Here is a 16525-nt window from a genome sequence, read left to right on the forward strand (position 1 = left end):
CAGCATATTCAATTTTGTGTCGTCTTTAAACTTCGAAATTATACCTCTGAAACTTAAGTCCAGGGTACTGATACATGCTGGAGCAGTGACCCAAATACAGGCCCCTGTAGTAATTCATCTAGGCATAGAAATTCTCCGCATCAACTGCATTGATTTTCTAACCTCTGTTATGTTGCACTTATAAATGCTTTTCCATGAATATTTTATGTTACAAGGACATAAGGAGTAGCATGGTATAAACAATAACTGACTAAGAGTTAGAACAAAGAAAAGTACAACACAGCCCTCCAAGCCTGCGCCGATCATATTGCTTGTCAAACTAAAACATTTTGCACTTCCGGGTTCCGTATCCCTCTATTCCCATCCTATTCATGTATTTGTCAAGCTGCCTCTTAAACACCACTTTCGTACCTGCTTCCACCACCTACTCTGGCAGTGAATTCCAGATACTCACTACCCTCTGCGTAAAAAAACTTGCCCCGCACATCTCCTCTATAGTTTTCTCCTCTCACCTTAAATCTATGTCCCCTAGTAATTGACTCTTCCACCCTGGGAAAAAGCTTCTGACTATCTACTCTGTCCATGCCACTCATGATTTTGTAAACTTCTATCAAGTCGCCCCTCAATCTCCCTCAATCTCCGTCGCTCTAGTGAGAACAGTCCGAGTTTCTCCAGCCTCTCCTCATAGCTGATAACCTCCAGACCAGGCAGCATCCTGGCAAATCTCCTGCACCCTCTCCAACGCCTCCATATCCTTCTGGTAATGTGGCGACCAGAATTGCACGCAATATTCCAAGTGTGGCCTAACCAAGGTTCTATAAAGCTGCAGCATGACTTCCCAGCTTTTATACTCAGTACCCCTGTCGATGAAGGCAAGCATGCTATATGCCTTCCTGACTACCTTATGCACCTGCGGTGCCACTTTCAGTGACCTGTGCACCCAGATCCCTCTGCCCTTTGATGCACTTAAGGGTTCTGCCATTTACTGTATAATTCCTACCTGTATTAGACCTTCCAAAATGCATTACCTCACATTTATCCGGATTAAACTCCATCTGCCATTTCTCCGCCCAATTCTCCAACCAGTCTATATCCCGTTGTATCCTTTGACAATCCTCTTCACTATCTGCAACTACTCCAACCTTAGCGTCATCTGCAAACTTACTAATTAGCCCAGTTACATTTTCCTCCAAATCATTTACGTATACTACAAACAGCAAAGGTCCCAGCACTGATCCCTGCAGAACACCACTAGTCACAGCTCTCCATTTAGAAAAGCATCCTTCCACTGCTACCCATTGTCTTCTATCACCAAGCCAATTGTGTATCCATCTTGCCAGCTCACCTCTGATCCTGTGCGACTTTACCTTCTGTACCAGTATGCCATGAGGGACCTTGTCAAAAGCCTTACTGAAATCCATGTAGATAACATCCACTGTCCTTCCATCGTCAATCGTCTTTGTCACTTCCTCGAAAAACTCAAAATCAAGTTAGTGAGACATGACCACCCCTTCACAAAACCATGCTGCCTCTCACTAATACGCCTGTTTGCTTCCTATATAACACTGTAATGCAGTCCACGGTGTCTGGTGGTGGAAATCTTTTGAAGTCCACTTTATAGATTCATTTCCTCAAATAATTTGTAGCCGACTGACCAAACTTAAATCATTTATGCAGTTAATAAAAATTGTTCCAGTTAGCTTACTCTTCAATACCCTTCAATGAATTATTAATTATTTTATACTTTATAGATTTTCAATTTAGTATGCTGATTAATTTGATCAGTTGGAAAGTCACTCTCTCACTCTTTATTTCAACAAGTGGATGATCAATTTCTTTGTTTCCCTTATCTCTGGTTCCATGCCTGTTCTTCCTTGGGCGCGCACATTCTCACTTTCCTGCCAAGAACTGCTCCCCTTGATGATCTAGTAAAAGTGACAAATCCCGAACCACCTCTGGAATTCCCATGTTGTCAGTGTGTTACCGTCTTCTTTGAGATTGATAATTTTAAAAAATAGATTTGAACTTCCAATTAGTGGGATGTGGACATTGCTGGCAAGGCCAGCTTTTGTTGCCCATCCCTAATTACCTTTGAATTGAGTGGCTTGCGGGGCCATTTAAGGGTCAACCACATTGTTGTGGGTCTGCAGTCACATGTAGGTCAGACCAGGTAAGGTTGGAAGAATACCTCCCTAAAGGACATTAGTGAGCCAGATGGGTTTTTAGGACAATAATAGTTTCATGGTCACCATCACTGAGACTAGCTTTGTATTCCAGATTTATCAATTGAATTTAAATCCCACCAGCTGCCATGCTGGGATTTGAACCCATGTTTCCAGAGCCTGGGCTTCAGGATTACTAGCCCAATGACATTACCATTATGCCATCATCTCCCCAACTGAAAGAATGATAGAGCAAGATTTCACATTTTGAAACTTTTACTGTAACAAATGACTAAACACTTTTTTTGTAGGCAACTTACATTTCAAACTAGAGTGGAACCTTCCCCTTTTTTGCTGATCACACTTTGCATTCTTCAAGGAGTTACCGATTTTATAGTAAACATTCCACAGTTGCTTCCAATGGTTCCCATGTCTCTGTCTTGCTGAGTTGTAGTTTGAACTGTCACCTCCTGGCGCTTCCCTTAGTTTTCAAAGTGTTTCCTAAATCCAGTACCAGCGTAAAGCCTGTTCTGATGGTTATTCTTGCCTCTGGCCACGTCAGGACGACTCTCTTGGAATCCTTGGATGGCTGCAAGATACATCTTCAACTAAAGGTTATCTCCTTCCTGTAGCTTGCAAAGCCAAACAGCCTCTTCTCTCTGACCACAGGAAATTGCTGGCTGTATGAAATTTATTGATATGTAGGGAAGCCTGTAACGTTGTCCTCTTTCCCATGGCAATATGCAACACATTAACCTTGTATCAGGTAGAAATGCTAATTATCTGTTCATGACTGCAATTTCCTTTCATCTTTCAAAGTAAGTGGACAGTTTGCAGCATTACTGTTTACAGCCCAACACCTACAACTGAACTTTGGGAGACCCGAGGTCTACTCATAGCAAACTCAGAGACTGCTGCCATTGTCTCCAAATGTAAATACATTACATCTTCTCAGTAAACCAACCTAAGCTTTCCTTTGAACTCTAACAATAAAACCATCCAGGAAGTCAGGCAGACTTCAGAGCAAGTCATAATTCTAACAACAGGCGTCAGCCATTTGCCAGGATAATGCATCATGTTAACTGTTCAAATCCCTTGCTGAAAGGTATAGTGATGTGTTGTTTTACAACATTGCCTAGTGCTATGAAGTGGTAGTACGTGAGTCTGGAACTGCATTTTGCTTCTCAACCCCTGCCCAATTTAATTTTAAACAAAAGTTGATGCTGAGCAATTCTTAGTGTCTGATAACTTTCAGTTGCCTCCATGTCAACTGAGTCCCAAGTTTGACTAAGGTCCTGAGCCTAAAGTTGGAATAACATGTGTTTGAATTCTTAAATGTTTATTGCATGTAGTTACCTTCAGTTAAAGCCTTTTAATGGTTACAGTTATTTCAAGTTACACTTTCAGCTTTTTGTGTTGAATTGCAATGGGGTAGATTCTATGTCTGTGAAGTTTAATTATCTTGCCTGATTGGTCCATGATGACCATTTGCTAACAGACATTAATTAAGTATGTTAGATGCATTAATAAAGTAGCCAAAGGCAACCCATTGTTCCTCTCTTCAAATGTCTAACTGCTTATTCAAATCCTTATCCTTGCATCCATCCTCCTTTCCAACATCAATATTTAATCATCTTTACAACTGAGATCGTCTGCCCAGCTGCCTCTACTGCCACCACCCACTGCTCCTACCTGCCTCCCAACCCCTACTTACAATATCCAATGCCATTCTGAGGATCCTCTACCATCTCATCCTATTGCATTCTCCAGGTTCAGCCATTCATTGAGATCCAAATCCTGTTTCCTCAATCCCCATTTGACTCAAATACTCAGCATTCTTTCTTTGCTGGCCCCCCTGTTAACTTGGAACCATGGAATAATACAGAACAAAAGGAAGGCATTTTGGCCCATCATGTCTGTGTTGGCTGTTTGGTGATGTATTCCAATTTGTCCCACTCATCTGCTCCTTCTTCATCACATTGTATTTTCTTCCTTTTCAAGTATTTGTCCAATATTTTCTTTTGAATCATAGCAACCCGCTGAGTGAAAAATAATGTTTCCTTCTGTTGTCTCTTGGTTCTTTTGGCAATCGCCTTAAATCTCTGTCATGAAAACGGTTTCATTATGTACTCAATCAAAACTAATCATAATTTTCAACATCTCTTTCACTTAACCTTTCCTCCAAGGAGAACAGCCCCAACTCCTCGAATCTCCCAACATAACAGAAGTCCATCATCTCTGCGAGCATTTCAGTAAATCATTTCTGCGCAACCTCCAGGGTCTTAACATCCCTTCTAAAATGTTTTCAAAATTGAAAACAGTAGGCCAGTTGAGGCCTAACCAGTATTTTATAAAGGTTTAGTATAGTTTCATCACTTTTGTGTTCTCAATAAATCCAAGGATCCCATGCTTTATTTTAGCAGCCCTCTCAACTTGCTTTGCCACCTTCAAAGATTTTTGTACTTACACCTGCGGCTCTCTGTCCCTGCACCCCCTTAGAAATTGTACCATTTAGCTGACATTGCTTGCTCATTCTTTCTCTAAAATGTATCACATCACATTTGTTTGTGTCAAATTTCATGGATTTCCCCATTTCACCAGTCTGTGTTACTTTCTTTCTCATTGTTTACTACATCTCATACCCTATTTTAATGCAGAAAAGTGTGAAGCGATGCAATATTTTACATTTTTATTTATTCATTCATGGGATATGGATGTTGCTGGCTAGACCAGCATTTTTGCCATCCCTTATTGCCCTTGAGAAGATGGTGATGAACCACTGCCTTGAATCGCTGTAGCCCATGTGGTGTAGGCACACCCACAGCACTGTTAGGGAGGTAGTTCCAGGATTTTGCCCTAGCAACTGTGAAGGTTCTGATGCTTAGGTCGATGCCAGGCAATCCATCTAGTTTCATTCCTTTTGGACTTTGTGGCAGTTTGTTACAACTGCATGGTTTGCTCGGCCATTTTGAAGGGCATTTGAGAGTCAACCACTTTCCAGAATTAATTGAATTTATATTCCACTAACTACTGTGTTGGGATTTGAACCTGTGTCTGCAGAGCATTAGTTGTAGGCATCTGGGTTACTGGTTCAACACCAATACTGCCATGTCACTGCCTCCCCCATTGGTAGAAAGAATGGGAAAAGAGCATGCAAGGTAAAGGGGGTGCAAGAACTGAGTTTTGGGGGTGCTTGTGCACAAATCATTGAAAACAACTGGACAGGTTAACAAAGTAGTTAATGCAGCTAAGGGAATACTAGGCTTAATAAATAGAGACACATGGTACAAGAGCCAAAAATTGGAATATCGTATCAAATTCTGCACACCTCACTTGAGAAAGGGCATGAAGGCCGGGCAAGAGTGTAGGTACACTCTCGTTATCAACATTGCCTCCTGGTCCTCCAACTAGTTGAATTTATTTTTAAAAATAATTTCCAATAACATCATAGATGTTAATATCTCTTCATGACAGATGAAGAATATAGAGTTCTTGTGGGATCTGTGTCTCTGTGTGTCTTAATTGAATTAAAGCCAGCTAGCCTGGGTGCTTTGTATAGTAGTTTTGAAACAGTAATTAGATAAACGTAAGGAGGGGAAAAGGTAAAGTTTAAGTTTGCATTTGTTTAAAGAAACCATTCAAGGCTGCAGGTGAAATCTTACACCTAGCTGAAAGATGCCAAGCAATGCGTTTTTTTTTTCCAGCTTACTAATAAAATTGGTGGGATGAAAGGATGTTATTGTTAGACAAGGTAAAGTTAAAAGCCTAAAAAACATGGAAAATTTACACTCAAAGAGAAAGATATGTATAAAGGAGAAAGGAGATTGTGTGTAAGGGAGAGGCATTTTAAGATCCATCAAGTGTGAGAAGCCTCCAGCCTGTAAGCCCCAAGCCTGACTGCAAGGACCCAGAGCTGAAAGAAACTAATTTTGAATGTGACTGTCCAGGGTGTGCTTTGCCAGAGGTCTACTAAATCTAAGAGTTTTACTGTTGCCATAACAGGGGTGTAATTGAGAGTCAGATTAATTAGTGGATTTTTGTAGTTATTATAGTAATTTTGTAGACTTATCTATGCATTTACAATCTTTCTTGTATTAATAAATGTTTAATTTAATTTTATAAAAAAATCTCTTGAGATTCTGTGAATTCAAAGCATGCATCTCAAAACATACAAATTGCAAACATGAGTTATGCCAGTTGTTTCAAGTTCCCCTCTGGGATTTGAACAACTCAGCCTTTACCTTCGGCTGTGTCAGAATAACTGGGGGCTCGTCCAGGACACATTTGAAATCCTCTGATTCCTTTGGAATTGGTGAATCTTAAGGTTATGAGTACAAGAAGCACTTGGAATTCAGGAGTGTGTATGAGGTTTTTTTAAAAAACTAAGTGGTGAGACTGCAAAAATGGCTGTATCCATGGCTAAATCTTTTTTGGAAGTAGAAGATATAACTCTGTGTTACAAAAAGTATCCAAGGATAAGGTAACAGTTGGCAGCTAAGTTGCAATTGTGGTTACCTAGGAAAGCAGATATAATTGAAGTGATAGCACAGAATTTGAAGTTGGAAGTGATACCTGATACTAGTGAATCACAGGTGGACGTAGTGCGACTTTAGTTTGAAATGAAGAGGCCTGAACTTGAACAAACAAAGGAAATGGAAAAAAAAATGAGAGGCAACAGAAAAAGGAAGAAAAAAACAGATTATTTTAGAAAGAAATAGAAATGCAAAGGCTTGATCTTCAGAGGGAAGATTTGGCAATGGAAAAGAGAACTAAGGAAAGAGACAGAGAATATCAGCTTAAAAGGCTGGAAGTTTTAAAAAAGAGAGACCTCAGATTCTGAGGAAAGTTCTGATGAGAAAAAAACCTCTAACCTAAAACCGAGTGGGGAGATGTTTAAATTTTTACAAGCTGTTCCAAAGTTTAAGTAAAGAGATGTTAAAGCGTTTTTTATTTCATTTGAGAAGATAGCTAAACAAATGAACACAGGAGAACTGGACATTACATCCAGGTTGGTGGGTAGAGTGCATGATGTATATGCTTCACTGTCTGAAGAAGTATCTATGAGTTATGATGCAGTTAAAAAAGGTTAGTCTGAGTGCATATGAGTTAGTCCCTAAAGCACACAGGCAAATATTTCAGAATATGAGAAAACAGCCTGGGCAAACTTAAATTGAGTTTGAGAAAGTGAAGCAAAGTAATTTTAACAAGTGGATACGGGCTTTAAAAATAGAGACAACATATGCAGCTTTTAGAAAAATAATTCTTCTAGAAGAATTTAAAGATTCAGTCCCTTTTGTAGTGAGAACTCCTGTAGAGGAACATAGGGTTCAAATGGTAAGACAAGCAGCAGAGACAGCTGATGATTATGATTTAGTTCATAGAGCTAAACTTTTTTTTTTGTCGCTCTTTTAAATCGGAAAAGGATAGAAAGTGGGAAGGTGAAAGGAAGGTAGGTAGTCAGGGAAGAGAAGGAGTTGCTAGAAATTCCCAGGAAATTTTTTCTCAGAATAAAAAAGGTGCTAAGCATAGAAGTAACATTCAAAAGTTGAGGTGTTTTCGTTGCAATAAAGTGGGGCATATGAAGTCAGTGTGTAGGAAATAGCAGGGGAAATCTGTTGGAATTATCGGGGTGCAGCAAAGTTCTGGAAGTAAAAGTACGGTGGGTTCAGGCACAGGAAAAACCAGTTGTTTGTATACAAGTAAGATGGAGAACCAGTGTTAGGTAAAGAAGTGGGAATGTGTTCAGTTTATCCAAGAGAATTCTGAGGAGCAGTTTGCAGAAATGTTTAAAGATTTTGTGTGAAGGGAAAGTCTTCCATGTGTACAGGGTGGAGTAGGTAAAGATGTTAAAATTTTGAGAGACACGGGCTAGTCAATTCTTAATGTTGTGGGATAGTGACATTTGTTGTTCAGAGGGAGCATTGCAGGAACAGATGATGATAATAAGTGGGGTTCCTGTAGATGCTAAACCTATTCCCTTGTGGAAGGTAAATTTAAAGAGTAAATGGAAAACTGGTGATGTGACTGTTGGGGTGGTGGAAACATTGCCCAATGCAGGGGTTCAATTTATTCTGGGTAATGATATGGCTGGTTCACAAATGTGGGTGATGCCTATGGTAGTTGAGCAGCCTGTAGATGTATTTTCAACAGAAGTGTTACCAGCGAAACATCCTGGATTGTTTCCAGATTATGTGATAAGGAGATCACAGACACGTTGAAGCAAGAAAAGCAAGGACAGGCAGTTCAAGGGCAGGAAGAAGGCATTGAAATCTAATTAGCAGGCACTGTGTTTGATAATATTGCACAGAATGACACAGGAGAGGATCATTCAGCTGAAGTGTTTTACTCAAGGCAGTTAATTGAGTTGCAGCAAAAGGATTTGCAATTAAAACAGTTGTATCATACAGCTTACTCAGAAACAGAGGCAAAATGTATTCCAGAATGTTACTACCTTAAGGGTGATATTTTAATGAGAAAATGGAGGCTGAATCATGTCTCAGCAAACGTAAGCTGGAGGGAGGTACAGCAGATTGTTATCCCATTAAGGTATAGAAATGAGATTCTGAGGATTGCTCATGAAATTCCAAGGATGGGGGGTGGTGGGGGGTGGGGGACTGGGACATTTTGGAATTAGAAAGACACAGGCAAAAGTACAGAAACGTTCTCATTAGCCAGGATTGCGTAGGGATATAGTCAAATTCTGTAGAGCATGTTACAGATAACAGGTGATAGTTAAACCACAAGCAATGATTAAGTCAGCACCTTTAATCCCAATATCATCATTTGAAGAACCTTTCACTAGGGTGTATACATTGATTGTATAGGATCCCTCCCAAAGACTAAAAGTGGAAATGAGTACTTACTGACAATAATGGATGTGTCTACCAGGTTTCCTGAAGTGATACCTTTAAGAAATACAACAAATAAGAAGATTGTGGAAGAGTTATTTAAATGTTTTTACAAGATATGCTTTACTCAAGGAAATACAATCAGACCAGGGTTCAAATTTTATGTCACAGCTATTTAAGGAAGTAATGAACAGTTTGAGGATAAAACAATTTAAGTCAACAGCTTATCATCCAGAGTCACAAGGGGCTTTGGAAAGATAGCATCAAACTTTAAAAACTATGATGACAGCATACTGTCAGGATTATCCGTAATATTGGGATAGGGGAATTCCATTCATTTTACTTGCTATTAGAGATGCTCCAAATGCATTGACTGATTTTCACCCTTTTGAACTAGTTTATGGCCATGAGGTAAGGGGACCACTGAAATTAATTCGAGAAATCGGTGGGTCAAACTTCAGAAACTACTCTCCTGGACAATGAATCAAACTTCAGAGAGAAAGATTAGACCGAGCATGAGCTAGGGAACATTTAAAGATACCAAGGCAAGTAATGAAAGTGAAAGTAGGCAGGAAGGCTACAGCTCGGAATTTTATTGCTGGAGAAAAAGTCCTGGTTCTGTTCCCAGTACTGGGGGACTCCATAAAGGCAAGATTTTATGGGCCTTACAGGGTTAAAAAGAATTTGAGTGAAGTAAATTATTTAATAAATACTCCAGATAGAAAAAAGAAGTAGAGGGTGTGTCATGTGAATATGCTAAAAAAGGTACTTCGAAAGGGAAGAGGAACAAAAAGAGGTATTAGTAGTGGTAGATAATTACAAATAGGTAGAAATGCAGGATTCTGAAATTGATTTTCCTCTAATAAAATTGGATAATGAGGGGTTGCTTGAAATTTTAAATGTAATATTGAGTTACCTTCCAGACATGTGTTGAAGTGATTTGGAAAAGCTATAGCAGCCATACAAGTAAGCTGGGGAGGACAGATTTAGCAATACATGATGTTTCTATAGAAATTTCATCTTCAGTAAGGCAATATCCTTATAGATTAAATCTGGCAAAGTTACCACTAGTACAGAAAGAAATTGATTTCATGCTTCAAAATGATATCATTGCAGTAACTGGAGTTCGCCTATTGTACGAGTACCGAAACCGGATAGAACACAAAGACTGTGTGTGGACTATGGAAAGGTGAACGCAGTAACAAAAGCGGACTCATATCCTATACCACGGTTGGAGGATTGTATTGAGAAAGTGGGACAGTCAAAATTTATCACAAAGATTGACTTGCGAAAAGGATATTGGCAAGTACCATTATCAGAGAGAGCAAAGGAGATATCAGTTTTTGTGACACCAAATTGACTATATCAATTTAAAGTCATGCCATTTGTTATGAAAAATGCACCTGCGACATTTCAAAGACTGACAAACAAAGTAATTGCAGGTCTAAGCAATTGTGCCGTTTATATTGACGATCTGATAGTTTACCACATTTGTAAATGTAAAGTGAACGAGAGGACATTTTGGAAATAAATCTTGTAATCACAGTAAATATCCTAACCTGTTACATTTGGCTACTTTATGATCTTTTGCTATTCTGCGGCATATTAACATCCCCCCTTTCTCTTCCTCCCCAACTCCTAATTTTTTTGATGTCAGTTGGTCACACGTGCACTAATTACATAAGAATTAAGAGCAGTAGTAGACCACAGGGAGTCTTGAGCCTGCTCTGCCATTCAGTGCTGTATTGGCTGATGATCTACCTTCTTGATTCCCTGAGAGATCAAAAACCTGTCTATCTTGGCCTCAAATATACTCAAAGATGGAGCATCCACAACTCTCCAGAACAAAGAATTCCAAGATTCACAACCTCTTGAGTGAATAAGTTTATCCTCATCTCAGTCTTAAATGATCGACCCCTTATCCTGAGACACTGCTCCCATATTCTAGATTCCCCAGCCAGGGGAAACAGCCGTTTAGCATGTACCTTATCAAGTCCCTTCAAAATATTGTATGTTTCAACGTGATTGCCTCTCATTATTCTAAATTCTAGAAAAGATAGACCCAATTTACTCTGCTTCTCATTGTGGGAACCAATTTAATGAATCTTCACTGTGCCCCCGCCAAGGCAAGAAGACGGAGGTCGGGTGGTGTGGATGTTGAAGGGGTTCCATTCCTGCCTAAATTGTACACTACCTATGTTTCCCCTTCCCCAGTTCTGGGATACTGAGACTAGATCTAGAATCCCTCATGCTGTCTTATGGGTCAGTAATGTAAACTGGGACTTAAGTGCTTGTGATTTCAGTGCATGCTGCCTTTAACAATTGAGTCATCAGAGAAGTGCTTTCCAAACTTCTTTTAAAATATTTCCTCAAGCACTTTTTATTTTTCTAATTTTGGTACAGGCTACTGATATTTTTGTCTGTTGCTCTTGTGCTCGTACATTGTAGCTTCAAACGACTTGAGCATGCAACAGCCTTGTTATTTACCTATCGTAATGAATCACCAATTGTAACATCTGCCATTGTGTGTTTTCTCATCAGAAGAAATGGTTTGTCTTTTGTAGTTGCTTGATATTAGATTATATTTGTGCTTTGGAGCCTCCAGTACTAAAAGTTTTTTTTTCCCCACAGTGTCTATCCAAATCTGCTTTAAAAAAAAAACTCCAACATTGTATAAAATCCCAGCACTGTGTTTATAAATTGTTAGTTGGCTATTGTGCTGCAGTACTTTGGAATAATATGTATTGTGAAAGTGCTTCTGATCATGTGTTTATGTTCAGTTAAGTATTTTAATGGATGTTGCTGCAGGATGAAGCAAATTTGCCACTTTATCCCAATGCGGACTTGTAAAATATTTCACAAATCAGACATTCATGTGTGAGCAATTTTATGGTGAAATTGAAAATTATAATGCATTTGCAGAATACTGAAAATGTACAGCATAAGAAATAGGAACAGGAGTAAAGTATATAACCCCTTGAACCTGCTCCACCATTCAGTATGATCACGGCTGATCTTTTCCCTGTATTTTCCTGCTCACTTCCCGTATCCTTAGGTTCCCTGAAATATCAAAAATCTATCGATTTAGAGGAGATTTAGTAGAGGTGTTTAAAATCATGAATGGTTTAAAATCATGAATGGTTTAGTCAATTAAATAAGGAGTGACTCCAATGACTGAAGGGTTGATAACCACAGGGCACAGACTTTAAGATGATTGGCAAAAGAGCCCGATGTATTATGAGGAAAATCCTTTTTATGCCCCTAGTGGTTAGGATAGTGCTTCAGGCTGGTGGAAACAAATTTAATAATAACAGGCTTATTCTTTGAAGGAGCCAACACAGACTCAATAGGCTGAATGGTCTCCTTCTGAGATTTCAGTCTTGAATATACTGAATGATGGCGCATCCACAACTCACTAGGTCACAACCCTCTGAGTGAAGAAATTTCTCCTCCTCTCATTCTTGGTTCCTTATCCTGAATCTGTACTGACGTATTCTAGATTCCCCAGCCAGGGAAGGCAGCCTCTCAGTGTATAGCCTGTTAGAATTTTGTATGTTTCAATGAGATTACCTCTCATTCTTCCAATTTACTTAGCTCCTCATCATAGGACAAAACTCTCGTCTAATGAACCTTTGCTGTACCGCCTCCACTGTAAGTATATTCCACCTCCAGAAATAGAGACCAAAACTGTGCACCAGGTGTGGTCACTGAAGCCCTGTACAATAGTCACATGATTTCCTTTTTCTTTCTGTAAATTCTCTTGCAATAAAGACTAACATGCCATTTTCCTTCCTAATTACTTGCTGCACCTGCATACTAACTTTTTGTTTTCCTTGTACAAGTACACCCAGGTCTTCTGAATATCAACACTTAGAGTTTCACGTCTTTTAATAAATATTCTTTTTTATTGCTATCAAAGTGAATAACCTTGTATTTCCCCACATGATACCTCTTTTTTCACCTTGTTGCCCTCTTAACCTGTCAATTTAGTTTTGCAGCCTTTGTGCCCTCCTCACAGCTTACATTCTCACCTGGTATTTTATTCTCAGTGTACTTGTACACATTATTTTAATAAAAGCAAAATACTGCAGATGCTGGAAATATGAAATAAAAACAGAAAATGCTGGTTCAGCAGGTCTGAAAAAGAGTTTAACAGACTCGAAACATTAACCCTGTTTCTCTGCAGATGCGACAAACCTGAGTTTTCCAGCATTTTCTGTTTTTATTTTGGATACATTACTCTCTGCCTTGTTATCTGTTAATAGCTAAGGCACCAATCCGTGTGATACTCCACCAGTTATAGTCTGCCAACTTGGAAATGACTCATTTATCCCTACACTCTGGTTCTTGTCCACTAACCAATCCCCCATCCATTGTAATATTACCCCCAGCTCCAAAAGCCCTTACCTATGTATTTTGACCAGAAACTGAACTGGACCAGCCATAAAAATGCTATGGCTACAAGAGCAAGTCAGAGGCTGGGAATTCTGTGGAGAGTGACTCACCTCCTAACTCCCAAAAGCCTTTGCACCATCTACAAGGCACAAGTCAGGAGTGTGATGGAATACTTTCCATTTCCCTGGTTGAGTGCAGCTCCAAGAACACTCAAGAAGCTCGACACCATCCAGGACAAAGCAGCCCACTTGATTGGCACCCCATCCACCATCTCCAACATCCACTCCCTCCATCACTGATGCACAGTAGTAGCAGTGTGTACCACCTACAAGATGTATTGCAGCAATTCACCAAAGCTCTTCGACAGCACCTTCCAAACCTGCAACCTCTACCATCTAGAAGGACAAGGGCAGCAGACAAATGGGAGCACCACCATGTGCAAGTTCCCCTCTGTAGTAATTATGGTTTTATTTAGTGTGTAATGTACCTTTAAGAATCATACTGGTTTGGCAACATTACATGATCTTTAGTAACCAATAGCAAAGTAGCACAGGCTACCTCAGCAGTCAGTGTAGAGATAGAGTTGGAGTTGAAAGCACACTTGTAGTTGCTGCTGAATATATTGTAAATAAACTTTAAAACTTCCACCCAAGAAGTGCCTGCTGATCAACTCTATATTTAATAGTACAACTTGGCCACCCTATAATACCCTCCAAGCCACACATCATCCTGACTTGGAACTATATGGCAGTTCCCTCACTTTCGCTAGGTCAAAATCCTGGAACTCCCTCCGAAACAGAGTTAACCAACACCACATGGACTGTAGCAGTTCAAGAACATGGCTGAACACCACTTTCTCAGGAGCAATTAGGGATGGTCAATAAAAAGACTGGCCGAGCCAGCAACACCCACATCCTGTGAAACAATAAAAAAACCTTTTGTGAGGAAGCTTATCAAATGCCTTTTGGAAATCCAAGTATATTACATCTACTGGCTTCCATTATCTATTTGTTACACTCTTTAAAAACTCTAAAGAATAAATTTGTCAAACACAATTTCCCTTGTGAGGCATGGCAGAGCCATGTTGAGTCTGTCTGATCACAGTATGATCTTCCAAACGTATTGTTAAGACTTCCTCAATAATGGATCCCAGCATTTTCCTGACAACTGATATCAGGTTAAGGAGTCTGTATTTCTGTTTTCTGAGTGTTAAATTTACTAATTTCCAATCTGCTGAGACCATTCAAAACTCTAGAAAATTCCAGAAAATCATAACCAGTGCATCAACTATCTCAATAGCTCCCTCTTTTAGAACCCTGGGATGTAGGCCATCAGGTCCTGGAGATTTGTCAGCGTTTAGCCCCTTTTTAAGTTTCTCTAGTAGCATTTCCTCTGCTGATATCAATTACTTTAAGCTGCTCACCCTTATTAGCCTCCATGGTTCCCCTCTACATGTAATTTACATTTTCTACTATGAAGACGGACACAATATATTTGTTCACTGTCTTTGCCATTTCCTCATTTATCATAATGATTTCTCCTGTCTTTGCCTCTAAGAACCCAAGGTTTGTTTTAGCTACTCTCCTTTTCATATACTTGCATGCTGACCCTCAGTGACATTATCTGAAAGCACAGAGTTAGTTTTCACATGTACATGTACTGCCCTACCATTGCTAAATTATCAGACTGCTTATCCAACATCTGGATGAGCACAAATTTCCTACAACTAAATATTGGGAAGATTGAAGCTATAGTTTTAGACCCTGCTCCAAACTTTATTCCCTAGCTACTGATCCCATTCTGCTTCCTGGCAATAGTCTGAGACTGAAACTGCCTGTTTGCAACCTTGGTGTCATATCTGACCTTGAGATGAGCTTCTAAGCACGTATTGCGCCATGACTAAGACCACCTATTTCCACCTCTAACATCACCTGACTTTGCCCCGCCTCTGCTAATCTGCTCTTGAAACCCTCCATGTCTTCATTACTTCTAGATTTGATTGTTCTAGCTCACTCCAAGCTGTTCTCCCACATTCTGCAAACTGGAGGTCTTCCAAAACTCTGCTGCCAGTGTCTTTACTCACACCAGGATTTACATTGGCTCCCAGTCAAGCCACACCTTGATTTTAAAATTATGATTGTTGTTTTCAAATCCTTCCATGGCCTCGCCCCGCCCTATCTCTGTATTGACCTCCAGCCCCACGCACCTCCCAGGTATCTGCACTCATCTAATTCTGGACTCTTGTGCATTCTTAGTTTTAATTACTCCTCCATTGGTGGCTGTGCCTTCAGTTTCTAAGGCCCTAATCTGGAATTCCCTCCCTATACCTCTCCACCTTGCAATCTTGTTTTCCTCCTTTAGGACACTCTTTAAAACTTACATGTTTGACCAAGCTTTTGATCATCTGATCTAATACTTCCTTATTTGGCTCAGTGTCATATTTTGTTTAATAATGCCCTGTAAAGCACTTTGCGATGTTTTATTATTTTAAAGGTACCCTACAAATATTTCTTATAAAAGCTCTGACAATTTATTTTAATATATATTGCTAGTTTACTCTCATTTTATCTTTCCCCCTTTTTATCACATTTTTGGTCTCCCTTTGCTGATTGCTATAGAAATCTCTTGGTACCATGTGGTAACAGAGACTGTTTGGAGAATCAACAATGTCTCAATACATTCCGCCCATCAAAATTTGAGCTAACTTGTTTGCCATGAACCACATAGTTTAAGCACCTTGTTTCTCTTGTCCTCTGTTAAATGGTGCTATGTCAATGCAAGAGCTTGTTTTGGAATAATTCATAGGCTTGGATAATGGGAAAAGATTTAAATTTCTAGTTTCCGTTGAAACCCTGCTTCAAAAACACAACTTTAAATAGAAACTGAGTGCCCTTCTTTGCCTTTTCATATTCCACATACTCCAGAAAACATCAGGAACTTCTCCAACATGCTCAGGTCGACATTCTGTCATCAATTTGTTATTTTATGTGTATTATAATATTTGCGAAAACTGGTATCACTTCCACTTCGGTAATACTCAATGCTGAGGGAATACTGAGCACACTGGAATGAAACAATACCATTGTGATGCTGCTTTTCATAATATGTTCTATTTGGTTA

General features: G+C 39.5%; 1 protein-coding gene across 9 annotated transcripts in view; it reads left to right on the forward strand.

Moving 5' to 3' along the window:
- The window catches only part of numb (NUMB endocytic adaptor protein), a 244205-nt gene that overhangs the window by 141566 nt on the left and 86114 nt on the right, over positions 1-16525 (forward strand). The gene's annotated exons all lie outside the window — the stretch shown is intronic.

The sequence above is a fragment of the Carcharodon carcharias genome, chromosome 20 (assembly GCF_017639515.1).
Source record: "Carcharodon carcharias isolate sCarCar2 chromosome 20, sCarCar2.pri, whole genome shotgun sequence".
In the NCBI taxonomy this organism is placed as follows: Eukaryota; Metazoa; Chordata; class Chondrichthyes; order Lamniformes; family Lamnidae; genus Carcharodon; species Carcharodon carcharias.